This window comes from Pelodiscus sinensis, chromosome 5, assembly GCF_049634645.1.
Source record: "Pelodiscus sinensis isolate JC-2024 chromosome 5, ASM4963464v1, whole genome shotgun sequence".
Taxonomy (NCBI): domain Eukaryota; kingdom Metazoa; phylum Chordata; order Testudines; family Trionychidae; genus Pelodiscus; species Pelodiscus sinensis.
In genome coordinates, this window is record NC_134715.1 from 116,466,480 (window position 1) to 116,487,921 (window position 21,442).

The 21,442-nt window shown below is 45.7% G+C and overlaps 1 long non-coding RNA gene across 2 annotated transcripts in view; it reads left to right on the forward strand.

Moving 5' to 3' along the window:
• The window catches only part of LOC106732361 (uncharacterized), a 116,149-nt gene extending 98,114 nt beyond the window's left edge, over window positions 1-18,035 (forward strand). Inside the window, exons 4-5 of one of the 2 annotated variants that reach the window (XR_001368625.3) lie at window positions 3,219-3,353; window positions 15,300-18,035. This is a non-coding gene — a long non-coding RNA (uncharacterized LOC106732361). Of the gene's footprint in view, window positions 1-3,218; window positions 3,354-5,390; window positions 6,229-15,299 lie in introns of those variants that run through there. The other variant, XR_012904406.1, reaches the window with a different exon arrangement.
• Window positions 18,036-21,442: the final 3,407 nt, after the last annotated feature.

Consider the following 21,442-nt stretch of genomic DNA (forward strand, 5'->3'; position numbering starts at 1 on the left):
GTTAAAGCGACTGGGACTTTTCAGTTTAGAAAAGAGGAGACTAAGGGGGGATATGATAGAGGTATATAAAATCATGAGTGGTGTGGAGAGGGTGAATAAAGAAAATAGAAGAACTAGAGGACACCAAATGAAGTTAATGGGTAGCAGGTTTAAAACTAATATAAGAAAGTTCTTCTTCACACAGCACGTAGTCAACCTGTGGAACTCCTTGCAAGAGGAGGCTGTGAAGGCTAGGACTATAACAGAGTTTAAAGAGAAGCTAGATAATTTCATGGAGGTTCAGTCCATAAAATGCTACTAGCCAAGGGAAAGAAATGGTGTCCCTGTCCTCTGTTTGTCAGAGGCTGGAGAAGGATGGCAGGAGACAATTCACTTGATCATTGTCTTCAGTCCACCCCCCCTGGGGCACCTGGTGCTGGCCACTGTTGGCAGACAGGCTACTGGGCTACATGGACCTTTGGTCTGACCCATACGGCCATTCTTATGTTCTTATAGACCTCTATCATATCCTCCCTCAGTCTCCTCTTTTCCAAGATGAAAAGTCCTAGTCTCTTTAATCTCTCTTCATATGGGACCCGTTCCAAACCCCTAATCATTTTAGTTGCCCTTCTCTGAACCTTTTCTAATGCCAGTATATCTTTTTTGAGATGAGGAGACTACATCTGTACGCAGTATTCAAGATGTGTACCATGGGTTTATATAAAGGCAATAAGATATTCTCTGTCTTATTCTCTATCCCTTTTTTAATGAGTCCTAAAATCCTGTTTGCTTTTTTGACTACCGCTGCACACTGCGTGGATATTTTATCCACAATGATTGCAAGATCTCTTTCCTGATTGTAGCTAAATTAGCCCCCATCATATTGTATGTATAGTTGGGGTTATTTTTTCCAGTGTACATTACTTTACATTTATCCACATTAAATTTCATTTGCCATTTTATTGCCCAATCACTTAGTTTTGTGAGATCTATTTGAACTTCTTCACTGTCTGTTTTGGTCTTAATTACCTTGAGCAGTTTAGTATCATCTGCAAACTTTGCCACCTCACTGTTTACTCCTTTCTCCAGATCATTTCTGAATAAATTGAATAGGACTGGTCCTAGGACTGACCCTTGGGGAACACCACTAGTTACCCCTCTCCATTCTGAAAATTTACCATTTATTCCTACCCTTTGTTTCCTGTCTTTTAACCAGTTTTCAATCCATGTAAGGATCTTCCCTCTTATCCCATGACAACTTAATTTACAGAAGAGCCTTTGGTGAGGGACCTTGTCAAAGGCTTTCTGGAAATCTAAGTACACTATATCTACTGGATCCTTCTTGCCCACATGTTTGTTGACCCCTTCAAAGAACTCTAATAGATAGTAAGACATGATTTTCCTTTACAGAAACCATGTTGACTTTTGCCCAACAAATTATGTTCTACGTGTCTGACAATTTTATTCTTTACTATTGTTTCAACTAATTTGCCTGGTACTGATGTCAGACTTACCCGTCTGTAATTGCCGAGGTCGTCTCTAGAGCCCTTTTTAAATATTGGCGTTGCATTACCTATCTTCCAGTCATTGGGTAACTATAACATTACATAAGGGGTTACTATACTGGACAGGATTGGCAATTTGACAACAAGGCTGCCAAAAAAGGGGGGCTAAAATTATTATGGTTAGGTTCAGAGTTAAAGAATATCTCAGTAGATTCAACATTCTCAGACTGTGCAATCAGGGGGTTTCAGCAAGAACCATGGCTTCCAACGTGGCAGTCAGATAGCACCTCTGATTACAAACATGGAAGAAGTAGGTACTCACCTTGTACAGTAATGATGGTTCTTCGAGGTGTGTCCCCCCCCATGGGTGCTCCACTGTGGGTGTTGGGTCCCATTCCGGCGCCGCAGATCGGAGCTCTTCTAGCTGTTTGCCGGACTGCACATGCACGGTGGCCACCTTGCGGCTTTTCGCACTGTTTCCAGTCGCGCGGTCCAGCACACCAGTTCCTCGTGACTGTTGAAGTCTGAAAGATATGAGAGAGACACTCCAAAGCGGGGAGAAGGGCTAGTGGAGCACCTATGGGGATACACACCTCGAAGAACCATCATTACTGTACAAGGTGAGTAACTTCTTCGGGTAGTGTTCCCATGGGTGCTCCATTGTGAGTGATTTCACAACAGTAGCCTGAAAGAAGACGGCGGGTTCAGAATCAGTGGATTGTTGCCGAGGTTAGCACTGTGGTGGCTACAGCTGCATCAGTCATAACGATATTCTGTAGAGCATAATGTTTGGAAATGTGAAGTCCGAAGACCAGGTATCTGTTCGGCAGATGTCCCTTAGGGGAACTGCCTTAAGGAAAGTTGCTGAAGAAGCCATGGCTCTGGTAGAATGAGCTGCAATGGTGTTTGGAAGTTGTCTATTTCTCAGTTCATAGCATCGAGTTATGGAGGAAATGATTATTTTAGAGATTCTTTGTGAGGAAAGTGTGGAACCTTTAGAACGAGCATCCATGGAGATGAACAAGTGCTGAGAATTCTTTGCTTCTCGAGATCTGTTGATGTAAAAAACAAGGACCTACGTACATAGAGGGAATGTAACTTTGCTTGATGTTCTGAGGTATGGTGTTTTGGATAGAAAACCGGTACTATGATGGGCTCATTTATATGGAAGGCAAAATTAACTTTTGGCAGGAAGGATGGCTGAGAATGAAGGATAACCGCCTGAGGAGTGAAAATGGTATACGGGAGCTTGGCCAGTAGAGCTGCCAACTCCCCCACCCTTCTGGCTGAAGTAATAGCCAAACGGTATATGACTTTCATGGCAAGCGTATTAAAATCACAGGTAGGTAATGGTTCAAATGGTGGATGCATTAGGCTAAGACGAGCTCTAAGTTCCAAGAGTCCGGAGGCCGCTTGTACTCAGGGAAGAGATTAGTAATTCCTTTTAGGAACCTCTTTGTAGTTGGGTGAGAAAAGGGGTTGAACCCTTCTATGGGCTGATGAAAAGCCGTGATCGCTGCCAGATGCACTTTGAGCAAAGAAATAGCGAGGCCTGTTCGTTTAAGGTGTAGAATGTATTCCAGAATGAATTGCAATGAGGAAGTGGTAGGGAGTAAGTTATTGGCAATGCACCATTGTTGGAATCTGTGGCATTTATGAAGGTAAGTAGCTCGCGTTGAAGGTTTTTGCTGTGCAGAAGTACATCCTTCACCTCATGAGAACAAATTATCTCAGTTTGTTTGAACCAGATAGGAGCCAGGCCATGAGAGTGAGGCGATATGGTTGTGGATGTAGAGTGCGGCCATGGACCTGCATGAGAATGTCCAGACAATTCGGAAGATGGAAGAGATGAGGAGACATCCAAAAGAGGTAAGGGAACCATGTCTGGGGGGGCCAGAATGGTGCTATTAAAATTACTGTTGCATTGTCAACAAGTATTTTCTCTAGGACTCTGGATATTAGTGGAATGGGAGGGAATGCATAAAGCAACTTGCCGCTTCAGTTGTAAAAGAGAGCATCCCCTAGGGAGGCTCGGCCTATGGCCACTCTGGAGCAATAGTGAGTGCATCTCGCATTATACTGCGTGGCAAAGAGGTCGACTAACGGGTGACCCCATTTGTCGAATATAGCACATAGTACATGTGGCTGTATTTCCCACTCATGCTGTTTAGCGAATTGCCTGCTGAGCTCATCGGCCGTGCTGTTGTCTTTCCCTGGTAGGTAAGCAGCTATAAGAGTCACCTTGTGAAGATTGCAGAAGTTCCAGAGACGGACAGCCTCCATGCACAGGAAGTGGGAACGAGCTCCTCCTTGTCTGTTTATATAGTAAACGGTGGTCATATTGTCTGTCAAAACTATGGCAACCCGGTTGCGCAGGCAGGGAAGAAAGTGTCTGCATGCATTCGAGACTGCCTGTAATTCCAGTAGGTTTATGTGGAGAAGGGACTCCTTTGGGGACCATTGACCTTGAATCTGACTGTCTTGAATGTGCGTTCCCCATTCGATCAACGAGGCATCCATTGTAAGCTGTATCGTGGGTTTTGGTTTGTGAAAGGGCATGCCCATCATGATGTTGACTGATGCCATTTACCAGCGAAGAGAACGTTTGACTATGACGTGAACTACTACGGACCTGTGCAGGTTGTGTCTGCCAGGTACATATATCTTGGATACCCAGAGCTGAAGACAGCGGAGGTGGAGCCTAGCGTTGGATACCACAAACGTCGTGGCCGCCATATTACCTAACAGTTGAAGACATGAGGACAGCTACAGTAGGGCTTGTGGTAATAACCTGTATTAAGTCTTGGATTGTGCGGAACCTGGAGAGTGGTAGATAGGCATGCGCTGTCGTGGAGTCGAGGAGGGCTCCAATAAATTCTATGGACTGCTGAGGAGTTAGTGTAGACTTTTGAACATTGAGCATAAGACCTAGTATGTTGAATAACTGGGTCGTAGTAGTGACCACTTGAGAGGATCCTTCAAATGAGCGTGCTCTGAGAAGACAGTCGTCTGGGTAGGGGACGATGATAACTCCTAGGCGACGAAGATAAGCCGCCACTACTGCGAGAGTCTTCAAGAAAACTCTCGGAGTTGATGATAGCCCGAATGGCAGGACCTTATACTGATAATGATTGTTCCCTACTATAAAACGAAGAAATCCCCAGTGTGCTGGATGTATGGCGATATGGAAGTAGGCATCTTGCAAATCGAGGGATGTGAACCAATCGTGTTGTTCCTGTGCTGGAATGATCTTTGCCAATGTCACCATCCTGAAGTGCTGTCAGCGTAGATAGCAATTCAATTGCCGAATGTCGAGTATAGGTCTCCATCCGCCTGATTTCTTCTCTGTTAGAAAGTAACGGGAGTAAAAACCCCTGCCGTGGAAAGACTCTGGAACCCTCTCTATAGCCCCTAGCTCGAGGTGGGATACCTCTTGGGTGAGAAGAGGTTCGTGAGAAGTGTCCCTGAAGGGGGGGGGGGGAGAGCGAGAGAAATGGAATCACGTAACCAGATGTTATCAGTTGTGTGACCCATCATTCTGACGTGATGGTGGCCCAACAATGTTGGAAGGGCCTTAAGCGGTGGTGAAACAATGCTTTGGTGGCGTTGGAGGAGGGTGTCAACTGGATGGTTCGCAGTCCCTCAATGCTCGCGTCAAACTTGCTGTTTGTTCGACTGCTGTTGCGCTGGTCTGGGTTGTTGAGGGCGGCGTCTCTGGGGACATTGACACCCTCTTTGAGCATCGTACTGTCTCCCCTGGTGTGGTGTGTATGGGAATGGTCACTGCCTCTGATAAGGCGTATAACATTTGCGTCTGAAAGGTGGTGTGTACATCCCCAATATTCTTAAGGTAGTACACGTGTGTTTCCCAGAATGTAAAACCTGGTCCGTCTTATCTGTGAACAGGTTTTGTCCATCAAACGGCAGATCTTCGACCTTGGTCTGGAGCTCTCTGGAGGCCACTGCTATGTGAAGCCAGGAAGCTCATCGCATAATGATAGATGTCACCATGGTGTGAGCTGCCGTGTCCACCATGTCTAGCATGATGTGGAGCACTGATCGTGAAAACGCGAAGCCCTCTTGTATAACACCCTTCAGTATCTGGCACTTGAACTCCAGAAGATGTTCTAGGAGAGGGACCAATTTGACGTAATTGTCAAAGTTGCGGTTAGTTAACAAGGCGGAATAGTTCGCCATGCAGAGCAACAAGGTGGCAGAAGAGTAGACTTTCCTGCCAAACAGGTCCAGCCATTTAACATCCTTGTCCCCTGCAGTGTTCTTATACTGGGATGCTTTTGCCCTTTGCTGGACTGCATCCAGAACGAGGGAGTTGGGCCCAGGGTCGTTGAACAAAAACTCCATGCCAGTAGCAGGGACTAAATATTTTTTTATCCGCCTTTTTATTCGTGGGTGGGGCGGAGGCCAGCGTTTGCCAAATGGAGTCGGCTATTTCTAAGATAGCATCGTCTAGTGGAAGAGCTATTTTTGAAGACAGAAGTGAAGATTCCTCAATAAGTGATACTGCTTCTGTTGTACCTCTCCTAACTTGACATTTTGACTCTCAGTGACCCTTTTGAAAAGTTCTTGAAAGTCCTTGATGTCATCCGTGGGAGAGGTATCCCCCTGGAATACAGCGTCATCAGGGGATGATGATGCTACTTCCATCGGGGATGACGATGGGAGTCCTCTGTATCGGCTGGGTAGCCTATATCCACTGGCATGCTTTCAAGAGGCATGGATTGCTCTGAAGGTGGGTGGGTGGGTGGGGGGGCCTGTCAGGCTGTGAGGAAAGAGACACACACTTGGGTGGTGCCACGGATGATCGAGCGACAATGACAACTGCTGAGTGAGACAGCAAGCGTGGAGAACAATCCCTGAAATCGTATCGCCTGAACCAGCGGTCATCATGATATGGAGAATGGTAGTGAGTCACCCTAGGAGAGCGAGCTGGTGGAGATGGTGGTTCCGGTGAAAATGTTTCCGGACCTGGACTAGGAGACAGGGTAAGAAGCCGCTGTGCTCTTTCCCTTACTCTGCTTGATGCCTGGATGGGCAATACGGAGGTGGCCGACCTCCGTGATGGTGCCGTTCGGGCCACCTGTGCCGGTGCTGCCTTCTAGTGGTAGAGAGTGGCGCTTTAGTAGTACGGGACACGGAAGACTAAGTAGGTGCCGCATCTCTCGGTGTCGGCAGCTCCGTAGGTGCCGTGGCTCTCGGTGCTGGCGGCAGTGACGGTGCCCTAGCTCTTGGTGCCAGCGGCGATGACGGTTCCCTGGCTCTCGGTGGCGAGGGCGGTGCTCTGGCCCTTGGTGCTGGAGAAGACCCCAATGTCGAGAGTCTCAGTGCCGAAGACTCCGGTGCCAGAGCTTTCATTGACGGCACCACTCATGGAGTCAACTTAGTCCGATGTGGCGCATGTTCCGATGGGCTTGGTGCCGATGCACTTCGGGTGTACTTGTCTTTCTCCAGCCTGCGGGTCACCACTAAACCTGAGCCTGAGGTGCCCGGTTTGTCAGCCGTACTCACTCTGGGTGGTAGAGCAAGATGGAGAGGGAGGCGGCTTCTTGTAAGCAGCTTTAGTCAGGACATGATGAGACGCCTCCGCCAGAGGGTCTGACTGTGGTGTGAGGGCTTTGTCAAAAAGAAGCATTTTGAGATGCATTTTGTGGTCTCTGCGAACCCTGGCAGTTAGCTTTGAACAGTGAGGGCACGTCTGTGGAATGTGCCCCTCACCAAGACATTTTATGCACTCCGCATGCCCGTCTGAAGCAGGCATGGAGTCTTTACAAAGCACACACCTCTTAAATCCTGGGGAGCTAGGAATTGTAGTAAAATTAATTAACTAAGTAACTATAAAGAGAAATTTTTTTTCTTAACAGCATCTATATATATCACTTAACTAAATACTACACTATGAACTATTTACACTAAAACAGATTTACTCCTCTCAAGTAAAACAAAGAAAAGGAGAGGGAGCTGTTTCTCCATCTGTGCCCGAAAACGGTTAAGAGGAACTGGCGGGCCGGACCGCGTGACTGGAAACGCGCAAAAAGCCGCAAGATGGCCACCGCGCATGCGCGGTCTGGCAAACAACAGCTAGAAGATCTCAGATCTGCAGCGCCAGGATGGGACCCAACACTCACAGTGGAGCACCCACGGGGACACTACCCGAAGAAGGGAGACATATGTGTCAAAGCCATGTTAACAGCTTTAAAATAGTCTGGAAATCAGTGATTTGGGGAGCTACTATACAAGTGGAAGTGGAGACATATAAAGTAAGGCCTTACAGTAGCCTCGAGTCCAAATCTGGGGAAAGGGATTACCTAACAAACTTTTTAAGACCGAGGAACACCAAACCATTTTTTTTATGGGGAACACCACCAAAGATTGTTGAGCCTTTCCTCTCCCCCCCCCCCCCCCCCCAAAAAAAGGAAGCTTGCCCCTTTTAAGGACAGCCATTTCAACTCTGTTCTTTCTGAACCAAAATTAGGGACACATTACCTACACCCCTTGACCTCTGTTTACTATGCCTCTGACTCTCAGGGTCAAGATGGACACATGACCAGAAGTAAAAGTAACCCCCTATAAGAACTTTTCCACCATCCTCCTAGCCATAGGGGATGAGTTTGGCCTCCACCAAACCCTCTCTCCTTTGATGCTGGTCTCTCACCTGCAGGTGTGCACCCTTCTGATTCACCCCCAGAATCCCCTGGCACCTGCACTTTCCCTTACCCCTGCACCTTCCTGTTGCTTCCTCCTTCCCTCACTGCTCCTGCCCCCTTTCTCCTTGATGCCCATCCCCCTCACCACTCTCTGCCCCAGTTCCTCTCATGCCCGTGCCCTCACACATGACTTGCTCCATCCCCGCCTTCCTCATGCCCACCCCTTCTTTCAAACCTTCTCCCAGCACCTTCCCCTCCCCTCGCTTCCTCTTGCCCCCAATGCCCTTCCCTTCTCATCTCCCAGCATCACCCTATCCCCTCCACCCTCTCACCCCCACTGACACCTCTTCTCCCTCCTCCTCCCCTTTTCCTCATTGTCTCCACTTGGCCCCCTGGCATTTGTCTCTCCTCCACCCTGTCCCTTGGTGCCGCCTTCTTTCTTCTTCTGCCCTGCCTTCTCCCCTCAGCACAAGCCCCTTCCTCTCCTACCCTCTTTCCCCCTAGTTCTCTCTGAGCTCCTCCATCACCTTTTACCTTCCAGTTTGCGGGGCTGGAGTCCCCAAAGCCCTGGCCCCAGCTGCTTCCAAGGCAGGACCACTTGCCGGGCCAAGAGCTGGGCTGCCTGCAGTGCTAATGTTAGTGCTGCATTCCAGTCCCCACACCAGCTTTGGCTTCCATTAGGAGGAGCACAGGGGGAGGAGGGGAGAAACCCCTCACCCTTCCAGATCTGGCTTGCGGAGCACAGCTGTGCGAGCGGGTCCATGCGCTGCCACTCCCCCAGCGGAGTGGGAAGGGACAGGGGGAGAAAGGGCCCACAGAGCACACCAGCAGAGCCCAAACGTACCCCGCTCTGCAGCACTTCAGCCGAGCTCTGCGGGCTGGGACTCTGGTGGTAGCTTCCAAGAGCGGCACACCAGCTCCAACCAGTGCCCTTCCCCCTCTGGCAGCAGTGGTGGCTGCCTGTGGATGGAGGAGGCCAGGCTGGCGGCGCACAGCGGAGGCAGTCCCGCAGCAGGAGGGAAGGGCCACGCGGTGGGGGGAGGGGCTTGCCAGACAGCAGCGCATACTGCATGGGAGCTCTGAGCTCTGGACACTGTGTGCCACCAGCAGCAGCCCCCGCTGCCCATGCAAAGCACCAAGGGAGCCACTTATGTGCTGGGTGGAGGTGGGGAGTTGCTGCTGCACCGCGCTAGCACTGGGTGTCTAAGTTCGGGACTGTCCCAGAAAAAAAGGGACGTATGGTCACCATATCTCCGCAGCACAACTCAGACTGCCTCACAGTACACCGGTGCGCCATGGAACAGAGTTTAAGAAACGCTGACCTACCTTATTTCAAGTCTAAATATCCTTTACATGTCTTCTCCTATAAGTACAGAAGGTGATACTACAGTAAAAGCAAATGATACAGGTCTAAGTCCAGAAAGTGGAGAGAAAAGTCTTCCTTCAGTGCAAATTCTAACAGACAACTCCTAGCTCCTGGCAGGAGAGTTACAAGAACTAGCACCGGGGTAGAAGGTGGGTGAGGGGAGATTATTAAAAAAATCAAAGATCAATGGCCTCTTTCAACATAAAATAGATGGATTCTGGATGTGATTTAACAAGAGACTGCGGGACACCAAATTTTTAACAATTCCAAATTGTTATTTTCTCACTTCTCTAGTATTCTAACATCTGCAAAAGAGGCAACAATGTGCAAAAAGCCATAGGTCACATTTTGCAGAATATCATGAGAGAGAGAGAGTTCGAGGCAGATGTTCTCCATCCACTACTCAATCTTGTTTCTATTACCCAAGATATCTAGGGAGAACAAAGCAACATTTGGCTTAAAAAAAGCAAACAAATCCTTAAAAAGCACTAGATTCAAGCTAGAGACCTTGAAGTTGATAGAGATAGCAATATACCAGGGGTGTTTTACATTAATCAATCAGTTTTAAGACCACCTATTTTCATGTGTGTGTTCATGACCCACACAATTCTGCAGTTTGCTCATTTCTAGTACAAAGCACTACCTACCTTTCAGGCTGTTTTTTTTTTTTTATACAGTGGATGGCCCTGCTGTTTTAGCCTCTTATTTTTGTCTCTTTTGACAGACTGTTAGGCACTGAGACCACTAAGAAAGGGAGAGTGCAATCTCGCTAAAGCTGTAAAGCAGACTTCCCTCCCCCAGTGGTCTCAGTGTCTCTAAGTTACAGACTTCCCTCAGAGGAGGAAGCATATCCTAAGCATCAGGTCATCAGAAGGTGGGATTGAACTTGGGACCTAAAGTCTAAACTTATGTGCCTCTACCACTTGAGCTAAAAGCCATCCAACTCTCAGTTAAGACTTTACTCTCCTTTTCTCAGTGCCTCTGTGATATCCATATAGCCTACAATTGTTTACTTTTGAACAAGTACAGCCTGGCTGCATAAAATACAGAAAATTACATTATGATCAACCTGAAATTGTCCATGCCAAATGCAGGAACACTGTCTTTAGAGGGTGATTTTAAGTTTTTGGCATCTTTTCACAAATTTAATTACTCATTTCTGGAGGCTGAAATGATATCTGAGGTGCTTTAAAACGTGAATCCTTATACACCATTAAGTAACGTTTAGCTATGTAAACTTAAAGTGCATTTAGAAATCAATCACAAAATCAGGAGCTTGAACACAATGAATAAATGACACTGATACTTTCAGTAAAATTTAGTTACTAGGAAACATAAGAGGTTTTGTAACAAAATGTAAAAACTAAAAAGTCTCTATAAACACAAATTCTGTGTTTTTCTGTAGCAAACTGATTTTAAGAATCCCAGCTCATCTTTCCATGTCTCCTGCTGGTCAAGCCTCAAAAGTGTGCACATTTCACCATCTTTGTACTCTTATGTTTTTATCATGTGCTCATAGTGGACAAAGTTATTTGAACTTTCTGTGAAATATATGCCTATATGCTATGTCATCAGAGTGAGGATTTAGCCAAGGAAAATATGTAATCCAGAGGCACTGAGAAAGGGAGAGTGAAGTCTGCTTTACAGCCTCAGCAAACTTCACTCTCCTTTTCTCAGTGACCCTGGGTTACATATGGAAAAAACTAAAAAAAACAGAATGAAAAGGAACTTCTAAAATGCATGATTTATTCTGAGGAAATAGTAAGGTTTTCATGACATGATCACCTGGTTGTAGTTCTGCGTGGTTACCCTGTTAGTCTTTGCATATCTCTTCATTATTATCTGGTGCTTCTTCCGTCACTGCTGAGGCAGTAGACACCAGGGTACACTTGCATCTTTACTTCACGTGTCGCCCTCACAGATTAGGCAGTGAGAGCAGTCCAGTATTTTTCCATTGACATGTATTTTCTTTGCTTTTTTGCAGATTTTTAGTAGAGTTTTAGCTATTTTAACTATCATTTAGCTTTGCCAGTTGACAGACTGTTATATGGTGGTGTTACAGTATGACTGAATTCCCATTCCCAGTTGAATTGTACAAACTTAGTGCAAGTGAACTGGCATCTATTGTCTGAAATTAGTCTGTTTGGGATACCATGTCTGCTTAAATGAAGCATTGCTTTGTTGAGGGTGGTTTCTGCAGCAGTGTCTGATGTGTTAGCTGTATGTCGACAGAATTGAAGGTCTTTAAGGACACTTCTCCCAAAGGTTAATTTAATAATCCAACCAATCCGCAAGGGATGGTATTTAAGGTAGCGACCCTCTCGCCGTATCTGATCACCGAAGAGTGAGAAATATTAGATTAAGGTGGCACGTTAAATAAAAACTTAAGACTTGGTTTTAAACTGAAAACCACCAGACTATATTGTTGCAAAAATAAATTTAACAAAACAATACCTCAAATTAACCCATGGGGGCAGTCCCTTCTTACACTAAGTGGACCAGGAGGGGAAGTCCCTCAAGGTCCCTATACCTACTACAGAGTCTACGACGAAGACGATTGATGGACACTGGCGACCTACGACCCTGGGGCTAATTGGAAGCCTTTGGGGAGGACCTGCCAGGTGTCCCTCGTCGGCTGATCCAGTGCTTGGCGACCTACGATCCTTTGGCTATTTGCTAGCCGCAGGAGAGGAACAGCCAAGGTGATCCCTCGAAGCAGGAGTTGAGATTGAAGACGGTCAATTCACCTTCCGCAGAATTTCTGGTCCTCGACGCCTCTTCTCGCGCCTTGGTGCAACTGGATCAGGCGATGGACGACTCTGGAGCCTATCTATCCTAAACCTAACCTAAAAATAAAACCTTAAACTAATCCCGACGCACCCGACGGACAGTCACGAAGATGGCCGACATGCGTTAGCCGACGCAACCTGCCGTACAAACACGATGACGGGAGCTATCCTATCTAAAAGCTAAACTAGCTGAACCTAACCTAGATGAGAGAACTGACCTTCTGTCAGGTTCTCTAAAGGAATAGCTTTACACAACCTTTCTCATTCTATCAGACCTAGGACAAGACTTGAAGGATCTCTCTCTCTTTCTCTAGAACCTAACCTATCCCTAAGCCCGACGCAACAGGTAACTGCTGCGTGGCAGAAGCTTTTATAGTTTTGGCTCATACATATTCATGAACCCTAAGGTTTAAAATGATTGGCCACTAAAGGATGCTTTTACGACGTGTTTTAAACTGATTGGTAGAACAGGATGCTTGTAAATATTCATAGATTATGTAAATTCCAACAGGTAGGTGGAATTGCTATTTTCAAACTCTAACAGCTACCTGTGAACGTGATAGAATGCATAACTCAAATGGATGCTACCAGAAAGAGTTCTAAATTCAAAATGGAGTTTCATAGTTCCTGTAGAGTCTATTCCATCCGAAATTTAAGCCTGTAAAGTCTTAGTACCCTACCTATAATTTACATTGTCCAAGTGGTATTATGATTGTACCACTGTATCATTTTAATTTGGCTTTGGCTTGGTGGTTTGTTTTGTTTGTTTCTCTTGCACATATTAAAGTCTTCATAGCCTAACACATTCACTAAATTCCCACTATTTTGCAGTTTCTAGTTCATGCACTGCAGCTCTCTCTTTTCTGGCACTGAGCTGTAAAAAAACTATTTTTGTTGATTTGCAATGCATTAATGTAATATACATTTGAAAAGTTATCCTCTGAGTTACTGCTTGCTTCTTCAGTATGGTGGCGTGTGTGTGTGTTGGGGGGGGGGGGGGGTTCTTGTATGCAAGCTTTAGCATAAGGATTTTCCTTGCTACAGTTGTTGCATGTGAGCCCATATGCATGGCATTTTCCTTTCTTTTATCTATGTTTTTCTCCCACAATACCTACTGATGTTCCTTTGTGTTTTGCTCCTTTTATGTGCCTTGCATTTGCTTTTACACATTTTAGTATACTTTTTCTTGTGTTTTCATGCTTCCCCTGTGCTTGTAAATTATTTGTGTCTGTTCTATCCGTTGTCTGAATTTGAAGGAGAGCTTGCTCAATAGCTTTTGTACATTTCTGTAGATTTAGACTCTCCATCACAAGAATTGAAAATATACCATTCATTAGCAACAGTTAAGATGAAAATTATTTTGCAGCTCTAACAGAGCTGCTTTATTAGGATTTTATGTGGGTCCACTTCCTGGTTGTGCTGCTGACACATGTGGCAACTTTTGTCCATTACACCTGTTAATGTGCTGCTCTAATTTTGTTTTCTTTTTTTAACTAGCCCAGTTGTAATTTCAGAGTTTACCATTGTGATATAAAAAATGTCCAGTTGTTAAACACTTATCCTTTCATGTCCACGTACTTGGGGACAGGAATCTGGTATGCTACATTATTATTATTTTCAATAATCTTAGTTTCTGATACACATAACTGCAGGAGCTGTCTCAACTGACAGCACATTCAGTACTCAAGCATAAAAAGAGAGCTGAGGTAGTGCTACATTTGGGCTTTATTCCTTCTGCCACCTATGCAGATCTTTCTCAACAAGCACTTCCTGAAAAAGTTTTTAAATTGCTATAAATAACACCATAGCATCCCCTATTAGAAAGAGTTTCCCCTTCTACCTAAATGTTAGCTGCATCTTAGAGATGTGGTATGTGTAAAAGATAGTTTACAGAATGTCAGAATCAAAGGCCTTTTACATATTCAACAACAAAATACACATTTCATTCAAGTTTTGATACATCTTGGACAGGACCAAGCTACAGAGAGAACTGGACAATACAGAGTATTACAGATTAGGCCCCATGGGCATCACACAGCATTTTGACCATGTTCTAAGTGAAGCTGTACCAGTGTACAAAACTTTTTAATCCTTGAGAAAAACTTTCATGTCATTTTGAAGAGAGAGATTAAAGAGGACATTGAACTTGTACCTTTCTTTCTTTCTTTGGTCTGTGTAGTACTATGACACATCAGGTGCCAGAGTAACTGCTGTTCAAGGTTCCTATGAAAGGGACAATTATTTTACCATGACACGTAAGGAGAAGATAGTCAAAGCTACAACATTGTGAGGGAAAATGCAAGTGCTTAAAGTTAAGTGAAAATTCTACAAAAGCCTTACATCAAGAAGGATCACTTCAGAAGCTGGCAGTGAATTCTAGTTTTTGTCTGCTAGGAATAGTTCCCACAAAGCTTTACCCATACTCGCATCTGAGAAGCCAGCAAGCAGTCTGAGCTCTAATGGGCACAAGTGCAGAAAATACTCCCCTTTTAATGAGTCCAGTGCAAATAGCAAGCAGGATGCTCTGTACACGGCAGGACATCAGACTGACCTTACCTTTGGGGTTAAGTTTAGACTGCAGAGTGTCACTTTTTCTTTCATTGTAAATTATGTTTAAAAATATTCTGCTGGACAATCCCAGACTGATAGGCACATAGGTATGTTATGCTTCTATCTGACAGATGGGCTTGAACCAACAACATTCAATATCCAAACAGCCCCAGCATTTGGGGAGGGAAGGATTCAGAGCCCAGTTTTACATCTGGCTTCATACATAACACGGCACAGAATTCACACTAGAGAAAGTACAACATTCCTGATTTCTTTCCTTCAATGGTCTCATTTAAAAAAAAAAAATATTTGCTGTCTGTTGGGTTTTCTGGATCAGTACTGCAGTTTCAAAGTACCTTTATGTCAGCTCAAGAGTCTGCCTTACCTGTGCTTCCTTGTTTTTATTGTTTCTTTTTTTCCTTTCCTTTTGGTCACTGATGTTCGAAAGAGCGGGGGACAGAGGAGGTTCAACCATTGATGATGCAGGAAAGCAGTCGGTGTGCCAAAGAGCAGCAAAGGTGGTGCCGAGGACAGGGCAACAGCCCTCTGGCATGGACATTGTGTCGGTGCTTTCTTTGGATGTTGTGATGGTGCCACGGTGTTGTGGTGGTGCTGCAGTGCTGCCTTTTAGGCATCATGGTTGAAGTGGTGCCATGCTTGGAGCTCAGTGCTGAGTGGTGTTGTGGCACCAGTGGAGGGGGCATCAGAGTTGGGAATATTTTTGGCACTGAGTCCCGTGCTGAAGAGCAGATGTGACATGCCTATGGTCCGGATCAGTATCAGATATGATCCTTGCTGGTACAGTGTTGGAGATGCTAGGAGTGTCCCCTTGACTGAGTCAGGACATCAGTACCATGGGAAGAGACTCGGCTGGGAAAACTCTTATTTTGAGAGTCCCAAGCTGGAGGAGTGCTGGTCCATTTCCTTGGGTCCTTAGCAGGTATAATCTTGTCCTTAGGAGGGAACTTAGGATCTTGGCTTTGAGAAGAGCAGCCTCTCAAGGAGAATCATTTTCACGCAGAGCTCTGTATCACGTTTGACCCTGGAAGCAAGGCTGGAAGAGTGAGACCACTTGGTCAGGACGTAAGTATCCCCAAGACACTTCATACATGAGGAGTGGCCAACGGAGACTGGCATAGGGTCATGACATATCTTGCATTTCTTGAACCTGGGAGATCCAGGCATAATGGCAGGAAGGAGGCCATGGCAACCATTAATTCTTGTCTCTGAAGACTCCGCTTCACTTTGTTTTCTTCTGTTTCTTCAATTTTTATCTAAACTTTTTTTTTTAAACTGAGAAGCCACAGAGGGAGCTGAAGAAATGGAGAGTCAACGAACTTGGAGAACTGGGAATTGTTTTTTGAAAAAACAAACTAGCCAACTATTTAAAAACTAACTAAATAACTGAGGACATTAACTATTATCTTAACTACTATCTTTTTTTCTGCACTGCATGCAGCCGATACATAGAGAAGGAACTGAGGAGGGCAATGCCATGTATTCCATCCATTAAGGCACGAACAGCTTGAGATGCCTACAGTACAGCACAGCCCAACCAACTACTGTAACAAAAATCTCTGACCTATGGTGTCAGAACGCCTATAGTGGAGCACTCCAAGAAAAAATATCTTTTTCAGTTTACCTCATACCAGTACTTAGTGCAACCTCATCATGAAATTTGAACTTACAAATGTAGAATTATGTACAAAAAATAAGTGCATTGAAAAATACAATGTTAAACTTTACAAGTCCACTCAGTCCTACTATGGTTACAATTTACAGTTTACTATTTGTTTACAACATCACTTAACAGTGAGAACAGGCATTCTTCGCTTGTGCATGTTCATTCCAATCTGAAACGTGTGTGTGCATGGAAGTTGGAAGATTCTTCCACTAACAACATTCGGTTGAGTTGGGCATCCCCTGAAATAGTGCCCTTATGGCACCTAATATATAGTCCTGCCAACTCAATTCTTTTTTAATACCTGGTGACAGAAGCTGGAGCTTCTTGCTCTGGCAAGCACCATTAGCAGTGTCCTATTCATTTGTTCATAGTTCATTAAAGTTAGTTGTTAGATTATTTTCTTAGTGTAAGGAGGTACCTCCTCTTTTTCTTCTCTTCCCAGCACCAGGGCATGCCTTAATCCATGGGGTTCAAAGTTTGCAAAGCCTGTGGCTAGCTTATGCCTAAGAGTGATTTCCACACATATCGCCTAAAGTATCTTGTTGAGGGTCATTAAAAAGTGTCTATCTGTAAGTTTTCACCCATAAACACTTAAAGATCACGATCAAAGGCCTGAAGCATCTCAGACAAGTGGCCACCTGTATGTAACTTTGTGATATATACACCAGACCACCACTCTCTTCATTCATGGCTGGTATCAGTGCATCAACCAGCCCAGCAAAGTCTGGGTATGATCACTTTCCTACTATGGTAGATACATGCTCTGAATATCTGCTCAGGGGTGCCCTTTACAGACCCAGTTACTCGTGATGGATGTGCCTGACTTGGGATGATGAGTCCATTTCAAGGACCTCGGGCTGACCTAGCTTTGTTGAGAACAGTGCACCTAGCATGCTAGACCATCCAGATGTACCTAACAGGACAGTGTGAAGCAATTGTGATGGACAATGCAATCATTTCCATTTCAAAAAATGCAGATGCATGCTCCTCTCCCCTGTGCTAAGAAGGCTACATACTAGGGGACTTCTGTGTAGAACATTTGATTGACTTGCAAGTGTCACATCTCCCCAGGGTACAGAATGAGCTGGTGGACCACATCAGCGAGTCATTCTACAGCCATAAGTTGCCTGGATATCCCAAATTCAATATTCCAAAGGTGGGACTTTCTTCTGGTAGCCCTGTTCACCATACATCACAACAAGTAGCAGGTCTGGTCCTTCTGGGCTCTGCAACAGGGCTGTGAGACTCACTGCCATGTTGCCACCTGCTGGTTACCTCTCATATTAGCTGTTCAGCCTTAGCTCACCTTCTGCTGGCCAGTGTCTCACCCTGTTACCTGTCTCCTGCACTGGTTCAGGCCCCGTGTCTCTTCCTGCCCACAGTGCCCTTTCCTCAGAGTACTACCCTGCCGCAGTGTCCCCACTCTGGGGTCCTCCCCTCCCAGGGGACCCCAAATGCCCTGTACCCACCTTGCCTCAGTGATCCACTGCCAGTCATTATCTCGCGCCTGCCTTAGGACTAAACTTCAGTCTTAAGCAACCACTCCTTATTGGCAAGCAGGTGAATCTGCTGCCTTCTGCTCTGGTACCTCTCAGGCCCCTGCAACCTGGGAGTGGTGTCTGGCCAGTGCTCCCCAGCACCACTCTGTCTAAGGAAGCCTCTGTAGCGTCCTTTGCAGCCAGGTCCCTCCTGCTCCACAGCTGGAGCAAGAGTTTCTTATCCAGGAGCCCTTCTTTATACAACCCCAGCTGGTCCCTAATTATCTGCAGCCCCATCTTTGGCTGCCTATCACTTAGCCTCCCTAAACTGGTTTTAACCCTTGTAGGGCCAGTGGGGGGCAGACACCCCTGTGACCGCACAGACTCCTGCGATGACACACACTTCCTCCCATGGGGAGGTTCTCTCATTTATACCTACTGTGCTTGTTCACCAGGTACTCAATATTAGGAGGGAAGGCACTCACATCATACTGATACCCCTGGACTTGTCAGTGGAGACCCAAGTAACTCTACCGCTCTTCCCCTACCTTCTGATGCAAGACCATGGTCGTCTCCAACATCCAAACCTCAAGTTATTGGCCCTCACATTATGGACATTCCATGGCAGAACTCTATGGAGCTCTGCTGCTCAGACCAGGTTCCACAAATCCTCCTTGGCAGGAGGAAACCTTCTGTGACAGCTACCTATCTTGTCTAGTGGAGATTTTCACTCTGGTCAGCGCAGTACTGTTCATCCTTGATGCTAGCCTCAGTGCTGCTTATGCTGGACCACATTGTCTGAAGAAGCAAGGGGCCTCAGTACCATCAATAAGGGTTCACTTCACCACTATAGTGGCCTTTCAGCTGGGTGCATAGGGACATTTGATATTTGCAAATCTCATGGTTGATTGGTTCTTGAAAGGATTCAAGACTGTACCCTGAGGTCTGGTCTCTCATCCTTGCATGGGACCTTAATTGTGGTGGGCAACCTGTGGCTCACTGCGGTTCCACCAGGCACCCATTCTCTGCCTCCTTTCCTGATGCCTCATGCACTGGGACAGAGGATCCCTACACGCACTTACTCCTTCCTCTCCCCCACAGCACTTTTGGAGTACTGTGAATTGGCTGATTCAGTGTTCATGTTCTGGGAAGGAGGGCATGAGCATGAGTCAGTCAATTTGTGGCGCTCTGAAAGTGCTGGGAGGTACAGGAAGGATCAGGTAAGTGCAGGGGTCCAGTGACAGAGGTTTGGGGGAAGGAGGCAGAGAGAGAGAGTATGGACTGCTCATAGGGAACCCCCAATGGGCCTGCCCACTACCAGATTTCAATATTGCAACCCACTGAAATTAAGTAGAGTCACTCATACAGCCCACTCACTAGTCTTGGTTGCCCATCACTGTTCTAGACTAACAGAGCCACTACTGGAAGCTTTAGTAACATGCTCCCTGCTTTACCTTTTGTTTAAGGCAGAATTCCTGGTGCATACCTTAACCTCAGCTGGTAGGGTTTTGGAACTTCAGGATGTAACATCAGGGCCACCATACACCATATTCTATTAGGACAAGGTACAGCTAAGGCCTCACCCTGCTTTTCTCCCAAAAGTGGTGTGTCAGTTCCACATCAACCAGGACATCTTCCTCTCACTATTCTCTCCTAAGCCACAATCCAGCAGTTGTAAACAAAGACTCCACTCTCTTGCTGTCTGCAAAGTGCTGGCCTTTTACATTGACAGAACAAGACTGCTTAGGAAGTTGTTCTGGTTATTTGTAGTGGTGGCAGACAGATTAAAGGCTCAACTTGTCTCCTCTCAATGTCTCTTCTTGGATAGCATCCTGCATTCGTGAGTGCTACAACCTTGCAGGAGTTCCTGCACCTCCACCATGACACAGGCTTCATCCACAGAGTTCCTGGCACAGATTCCAACTCAGCAAGTCTGCAGAAAAATGATGTGGTCATTCTCCACATCTTTGCTATGTGATCACCCAGTAGGCCAGAAACAATATGGTCTTTGGCAGGGCAGTGCTCCCATCGTGCAAGCTTACTGGAAACCCCCGGGTTATGACGGCCTGAGTTGCAACCCCTCTGCACTTACAAAAATGGTTGTAAGTGTGGAAGGGGCTGAAAACCCCCGACTCAAGTCCTTGGCCCGCATTTACAATGGCACACGGCACCTATCATAAATGCTGGTTTGAGTTACGATGCCCCCAACTTGCAACACTTCCCCAGGAACCAATCGAATCGCAAGTCAGGGGCCACCTTTTATCTAACCCCATCTCCTCAACTTAGGTTTGACAGTCATCTGGTCAGAATTGACAAGAAAAAATGTTATTCACCTTTCTATACCTGTTTCTCTTTGTTCATGTCTATTCCAATACCCACCCCTATGCCCGAGTGGCCAGCAAGAAAAAACTGGGGGTTGACAAGGCAATATATTAGACAATACTCCAACACACTGGAGATGTTGCTAGGAGAAAAACCTTGCTTCCATGCATGCACCTGATTGGTATGGGTATGAATACATCATCTCTCAAGAACAGCTAACAGTCGTTTTTGCCGCATTGTTACAAGGTGTCAGGGCAGTTCCCCACACTCTGGCACTCCAAGTGCAGAAGGAGGGGGCCCATAAAGACTTTAAATATACCTTGCCACTACAGGCACTGGTTACAAAAACTTCCCCCAGAACCACAATACACAGATTTTGCAGGGGGAGGGGGTCACTGCCACCATCAAATGATTTTTATCCCTAAAACCTGGGCAAACACTTGAATCCACCTCCAGAATACCCCAAGCTCTTCTGCCACAAGAGAGCTTGAAAAAAGGAGAGAGAAAAAATAAGTCTCTAGTAGCTGACCTCTCAGTCTGAGGCATACAGATACACAAACAGACAGGCCTCCTGTACCTTCCAGGACACAAGAATCAAATTATCTTAAAAAAAGGTGGTTTTTGTTACAAAAGATATAATTGATTAAAGCATACTTGGTTGCTTCAGTGTGACTAAGGAAAACACTAAAAACAGAGTAAATCTCTGGGGAACAATGCTTAGATGGCAAATGGGGAGGGGAGGCATAGAGTCACACAGAGGAGTTCAAACCAAAGCACAAAATAAAGAGAATACCTTGATCACAACTAGATTCACTTTTCCTCCCTTATTTTCAGTCTTTTCTTGGTTTAGTCCACTTCCATGCCCCAAATTCCCTGGAGGCATGGCAGTCTTGCCTGGGTTTAAATCATTCTGTCTCTCAATTCCTGGTTTTTCTCTCCCACATGAAAAAAGCAGACAAGGAATCAAATTTCAACACCACATGGAGTAGCACCTGCTTTGTATATTGAGCTAAGACTGTAAGCTTCTTCCAAAATTTTCAGAAAACATTGAATATCACTTAGTTAAACCAAAACAAGATGTCTTGTAACAGTGAAGTACTGTAAGAG